Consider the following 7071-nt stretch of genomic DNA (forward strand, 5'->3'; position numbering starts at 1 on the left):
TTTGTGTTTGATATGGAGGCTGGAAAGAGTTATTGTGTGGGGTTTGGTATGGTCTTTGGTTAGTTTATTGGTAGGTGGAATTGTGGTAATGGTTGGAGTTTTGGGGCCTATGGTCTTGAGTTTGGTTTTGCTAGTTTTTCCACCCAAAGTTTGGGTGGTTCTTCCAACCAGGATTATAGGTTTTGGAGTGTGGATCATAGGGTTGTCTTGATGAGTTTCCAATATAATTGGCTTGCTTCCAATCACCTTCTTCCTCTGCATTCACCCTTTCTTGAGCTTGTGGTTGAGTATGGACTACTGCAACTTGGTTCATTTCCATATGCTTGGTGAGGTCAGCCAATTGCTTGGTGATCAACTTGTTTTGAGCTAGCAATGCATGCATGTGATTAAGCTCCATCACCCCTCTGTTTGAATTTCTATCAGAGGTATAGAAGTACTCATTGTTGGCCACAATTTCTATGATGTCAATGGCCTCATCAATTGTCTTCTTCTTGTTGAGAGAGCCTCCTAAAGAGTGATCTAAAGCCTTCTTTGATTCTTGTGACAAGCCTTCATAGAAGATGTGCAACTGTACCCATTCATTGAACATGTCCGGGGGGCATTTTCTTGTCAACTCCTTGTATCTCTCCCATGCTTTATAGAGAGTTTCACCATCTTGTTGTTTGAATATTTGTACCTCAGCCCTCAACCTATTAACTCTTTGGGGAGGGTAGAATCTTGCCAAGAATTTGTTCACCACCTCTTCCCAAGTTGTCAAGCTCTCCTTAAGAAATGATTCTAGCCACTTTGGTGCCTTGTCCCTGAGAGAAAAGGGGAACAACAACAGTTTGTAGGTGTCAAGATGGACATCATTGGACTTCACTATATCACATATTCTCACAAATGTGGTTAGATGTTAGTTGGGGTCTTCCTGGGCACTTCCTCCAAATGAACAATTATTTTGAACAAGGGTGATAAGTTGAGGTTTTAACTCAAAGTTGTTGGCATGAATGGTTGGTTTTAGGATGCTACTTCTACAAATCCGAGGATTGGGATTGATATAAGAGCCTAAAACTCTCCTCTCTTGCCCAACATGATTGGCTGCACCCTCTCTAACATGATTATGCACCTCTTCTTCATGATGGTTTTCCATATCATCCTCCATATTTATATCCAGGTCCTCCTCTTCTTCCTCTGTACCAACAACCCTTTTTCCTCTTGCTTCCCTCCTTAGTCTAACGAAGGTCCTCTCAGGTTTAGATTCAAAAGAGGTTGAAGCTCCTCTTCTTCTACCTGTCATACAATCAACAAAAACACACTAGAAAGATACAAGTAAAGGACTCACTCTTATTGAGAATTATGCTTAGGATGAGTAGTGCAATTGATCAAACAGTTAGTGGGTTAGTATGCTGAAATGTAAATAAGCAATGGAAAAATAAATCAAAGTGCTGAAACTGAAAGTAACTAAGCTGAAATGAACAAATCAACAAAGAAAATAAAATGTTCAATCTAGTTATCCTCTAATTTAATCATTGTCAATGCAAAATGAATCCCCGGCAACGGCGCCATAAACTTGATGCCAAATCTCCCTCGGTAAGTATACCAAATTATCGTCAAGTAAAAACTCACAATAGAGTGAGGTCAAATTCCACAGGGATTGATTGGTTCAGCAACTTTAATTAAAGGAATTTTCTAATTAAATTAAGCAAAGTTGGGTTGAGAGTTGCAGAAAGTAAAATGGCAGGAAAGTAAATAACAAGAAATGTAAATGACAAAAAGTAAATTGTAGAATATAAATTGCATGAAAGTAAACTTGCAGAAATTTAAATGGGAATGGGGATGATGAGCATAAATGTAAATAGCGGAATTAAAGAGAATGGGTAAGATCATAGATGGGGGAATTCATTAGGCTTAGGAGATGTTGCATTCTCCGGATCAAGTTCATTCTCATCTCTTCCTCAATCAATGCATTTATTGATCTCTTGGCAATCTTAGGTGATTTAATCCCAATTCCTTGGCAATCCAATCTCTCTAAGCTTGAACAATTTCCCAATCTGTTGATCTAATTTCTCATGGAAAGATATGAAATACGGTCACTGATTATACTACATATTTTTCTAGATAAAAGCATTGGTAGGATTATATATCACAGTATCCATCCAACCCCCTATCCAGTCCAACATGAGAATGCATTTCTAGCAAGATTTTCTCATTCCTTTTTCAAGGTTCAAAGGAAATCCAAGTATGAGCGATTCTCTTCCGAGACAATTACACAATTGGATGAAGATCGAAAGCTTTCAAGTAAATCAAGAGAAAAGAAAGAAGAAGAATGAAAACTACAATTGATCCATTGAATTACAACAAAGCTCCCTAACCCAATGAAAGGGGTTTAGTTGTTCATAGCTCTAGGAATGAAAATTGAAAATGAAAAGTACATTTCAAAATAAACTGAATTACAGAGAAAGTACAAATACAGACTATTTTTAAACCTGGATCCCCCCAATTGCTAATCTCTTTCTAGTTCTAAACTACCCCTATATATACTATTCTGATCTTCAGTTAGCTCTGTATGTCTCTGGATGTGGGCCTTTAAGCATAGTTGAAGTAGTTACAATCTTAGTGGGCTTAGCTCAGCTTGCAGGTAGAGTTTGAGTCAAGTATTTTCACATTAGTCAGGCCGTTAGTATGGTTAACGTCAAGTGCAAATCTTGGTTCGAAGACGTTAGTGACACTAACTTTGTCACTAACGTTCCCAAACCTTTTTAAAGCCACGTTAACCCCACAGTTAGTGGCACTAACGTTGCCACTAATGTAGCCTTTCCTTAACATTGATAACGTTAATGGTGTTAACTACACCATTAACGTCAAATCCATTCCTTCCTCCACATTAATGGCCCACGTTAGTGGTGTTAACGTGACAATTAACGTGGGCATACCATGGCTCTAAGACGTTAGTGGTATTAACTATACCACTAATGTTGCAAAGTTCCTCCTCTTCCATGTTAGTGCCCACGTTAGTGGTACTAATGGGGTTACTAACGTGGGCTTCTTTGGTCATTCCTAACGTTAGTGGCATTAATTATACCACTAACGTTGCAAAGCCCCCCTTCTTCCACGTTAGTGCCAACGTTAGTGGTACTAACGGGGCCACTAACATGGGCTTATATGTCCTTTGAAGACGTTCGTGGCATTAACTATACCACTAACGTTGGAAGCCTTCCCCTTTTCTACGTTAGTACCCACATTAGTGGCACTAACGGGGTCACTAACGTGGGCTTATAATGACGTTAGTGGCATTAACTATACCACTAATGTTGGAAGCCTTCCCCTTTTCTACGTTATTGGCCACGTTAGTGGCACTAACGTGGCCACTAACGTGGCTCTTCACTGCTTCTTGTTACCTGAAACCAAACAAACAAAGTGCATCAAAGTCTTGCTCTTAATCATGAGATGATGCATCATGCATTATATCATTCAATTCTTGCATTATTCTCATGAATTTGTTTTGAATTCACAATGTTTGCTTGAATCAAGGTATGGATGATATTCAACCAAATACTTGCTTATTTCCTATGAAAATAAATGACACTAACCTAAAACCTACAAAAAATGGCTAGTAAAACTAGCCAAGATGCCCTAGCATCACGCACGAGTCATGACACTCGTTCTGCTCAGTGCGTAGGCACAGGTGTGTGCGTGGGCACACAAACCAGAACTTCAAATTTTCTGTAACATCACAGATTGCATATTTTTGACCCAAACTTCCAACTTTTATATAGTTTTCCACAAAATCTATACTGTTTTAAAGCTCCTTAAATTATCTTTAATTTGATTCAAGATCCAATCAATTTAAAAAACTGAGGCTCAAGATATGATCCGCCAAAGTTGGCAGAAAATCCATTTTTACCAAAAATATTTAAAACTCAATTTTACGCAAAAATCTTCATTCAAAACCAATTGTTCTACATCCTATCAAGTTGATAAACCACTATTTTTTGGTTTATCTTGTGCTAATTTGAGTGGTTTTTATCAACTCTTTACTCACTTATTCATACTATTTGCATGATTTTACAATTCCTTCCTAATTATGCTCTATGATTGAAAACTTGCCTCCTAAGCCTTTAAATTGTGTATTTTTAATGTCCCTTCATACCAGTCGGTGCTGTGATCTGTGTGTTCAGTGTTTTCAGGCTTTACAGGGCAGGAATGGCTTAGAGGATGGAGAGGAAGCTTGCAAAAATGGGAAGAACACAAGAAACTAAGGAGACAACCAGCGAGAAGCGACGCACACGCATGGCTCACGCGTGTGCGCAATTTGGAGAAATTCACAGCAACGCGTGCGCGTACCTGACGCGTACACGTGGAAGCGAGTTTGTACAGCGACGCGTGCGCGTACCTGACGCGTACGCGTGACACGGGAAAATGACCAGCGACGCGTATGCGTAACTGACGCGTACGCGTGACTGATGCATACGCGTGACATGCGCGATCTGCAGAAATCACAGAAAATGCTAGGGGCGATTTCGGGCCGAGTTTGGATCCAGTTTTCGGCACAGAAACATAGAATAGAGCCAGGGAACAGTAGAGACTCAAGAAACATTCTCATTACGCTTAGTTTTAGTTTAGATTTTGAATCTTAGAGAGAATTCTACTCATTCCTCTAGGGTTCTTCACATTCATAGTTTTTAGAGTTTCATGCTTTTGCTTTTGGATACTGAGAAAAATCATTACCTCCATTGAAGTTTCATTATTCTAGTTTGTTTTCTTATTCCTTTACTTTTTACTGCCCATTAACCCTGTTTGGATAAGTATGTTGCATTTTGGGATTTATTAATGTAAAGAACCATTTTTACTTTTAATTAATTTTTAATTATTGTTTATCATGTCTTCCTTTTATTCCCTTTTTAATTCTGTGAAGTTTATATTCATGTTAATGGAGTAGTCTCCTAACTTGATTGGGAGTTGATTAAAAGGAGAACCTTGAGTTGGAATACTTAAGTGTTAATCCTATTTGGTTGTTGATGACTGATAACTCTAGTCTCTAATTCTAATCCTTTCTGAGGAGAGGATTAGGACCTGAGAATATAGTTGGTTAGTTAGTTACTTGACTTTCCCTTATAAATTAAGGGATGACCAAGTAGAGCAACAACCTTTTATTATTACACTTGAGAAATTCCAACAAGGATAGAAATTCCAATTAATCTTCTCCTGGTCAAAGCTTTTAATTGAATTATATAAATTCTCTCGTTAATTTCCGTTGCTCCATTTTACAATTATTTATTTTTCTGTTTCTCAAACTCAAAAATCTCTTGGAAAAACCTCTGACCTATAAGCTGCACTCTTTTTGTCAACTTGTTGGGAGACGACCTGGGATTCATACTCCCAGTATTTTATTCTTAAATCTGTCATAACTCTTCTAAATTGATAAGCGGACTTTTGCTGGTTGAGGACTGTACTTGCAACATATTTCTTATATCAAATTCTTAATCGGCCAATTTATGCCACGTCAATTTTTGGCGCCGTTGCCGGGGAGTTCCAATAGTGTGCTAATTTATTGATTGAAATTTATTTATTTGCATTTTTTATTTTATTTTATTACCATGAGCTGTATGTTTCTTTTGTTGAATGACGTGTTCACTGCCTGATCCGAGCTTAGTCGCATTTGATCTTGAAATTGAAAGAACTCTTTCACGTATTAGGCGAGCTCGGCGTCGGCTAGCCTCTGAGGGTGGTGAAGTGGTTGTTGCCAATTCACCAGTCTTATCTGAGAGCGAATCTGAAGCGGCATTTGAGGAAGAAACAAGCTCCTCTACTACTAATTCAGTTGATTTACGTGCAGGCAACATGACAGCACCCAGGAGGATTACTCTCCAGGAGGCAGGAGCCCCACACTTTACTCTACAACCGTATCAAGAGCGTCACCCAAATCTGGCTGCAGATTTTGAACTGAAGACTGCGCTAATCAACTTGATACCTAAGTTTCATAGCTTATCGGCTCAGGAGCCTATCAAGCACCTCAAGAATTTTCAGACAGCCTGTTCTACTATTCGGCGTAATGGTACAGATGAAACTTCTATTCTGCTAATCGCCTTCCCATTTTCTCTTGAGGGAAAGGCGAGGGAGTGGTATTACTCCCAACCTGAAGCAACTGTTACCAAGTGGGACACGCTCAGGAGAGAATTCTTGGAAAAATACTTTCCGGCTGAAGTTACAGATAGACTAAGAAAGGAGATTTCCTGCATCGTCCAAGGTGAATCAGAAATCCTTTATGAGTATTGGGAGCGCTTCAAAAATCTTCTGGATGCATGCCCCCACCACATGATTGACAAATTGGTATTGATCAGCTACTTCACACAAGGCATGAAGCCTCAAGATAAGACTATATTGGATGGTGCTAGTAATGGTTCTCTGAAAAAGTACAAGATCGCAGATGAAGCGTGGCAACTGATCAGTGACCTAGCTGAGTCCACCCAGAATCACAGGCACAGGAACAGCCACCCCAAGGTTATTGCAGAGGTTTTCTCTAGCATTGAGACTACTGCTCTTACACAGGGTCTGTGTGAGATGACCAACTTACTGAAGCAGATAAATCTGAATCAACAACAATCTCAACCTCCCTCACCACAACATAGTCAACAACTAGTTTCTCAGAGAGTGTGCGGGATATGTGCATGCTATAGTCATTACACTGATAAGTGTCCGCAGCTCCAACAAGAGGACAACACCTTGGCAGCTACTCACAATTTCTATAACCGCCTAAATCAAGGCTCATATCAACAAGGCGGCAACTACAACCAAGGTGGTAACTATAACCAAGGATGGCAAGACAACTCCAACCAGGGCTGGAGAGATAACTCCAACCATGGTTGGAGGGACAACTATAATAGAGGAGGCAGAGATAACCAGAGAAATCAGAGGTGGAATAATAACAACAATCAGTAGAACCAGAATCAGCAGAACCATTCCTATCAACAGCAGAATCAGAACTAGCCTTACAGAGCACCTCACCTAAGGTAGTCCCAAGGACCTTAGCACAACCAACAACAGGTCCCTCAGATCACTTACCCTCCTTCCTCATCTAATGACGAGATG

General features: G+C 39.6%; 1 non-coding gene across 1 annotated transcript; it reads left to right on the forward strand.

The window, feature by feature from the left end:
* Positions 1-587: 587 nt before the first annotated feature.
* Positions 588-691, forward strand: LOC148580630 (small nucleolar RNA R71). The gene has a single exon (XR_015899227.1). It is a non-coding gene; the product is annotated as a small nucleolar RNA R71 (small nucleolar RNA).
* Positions 692-7071: the final 6380 nt, after the last annotated feature.

This window comes from Arachis ipaensis, chromosome B10, assembly GCF_059453495.1.
Source record: "Arachis ipaensis isolate K30076 ecotype BB chromosome B10, ASM5945349v1, whole genome shotgun sequence".
NCBI lineage: Eukaryota > Viridiplantae > Streptophyta > Magnoliopsida > Fabales > Fabaceae > Arachis > Arachis ipaensis.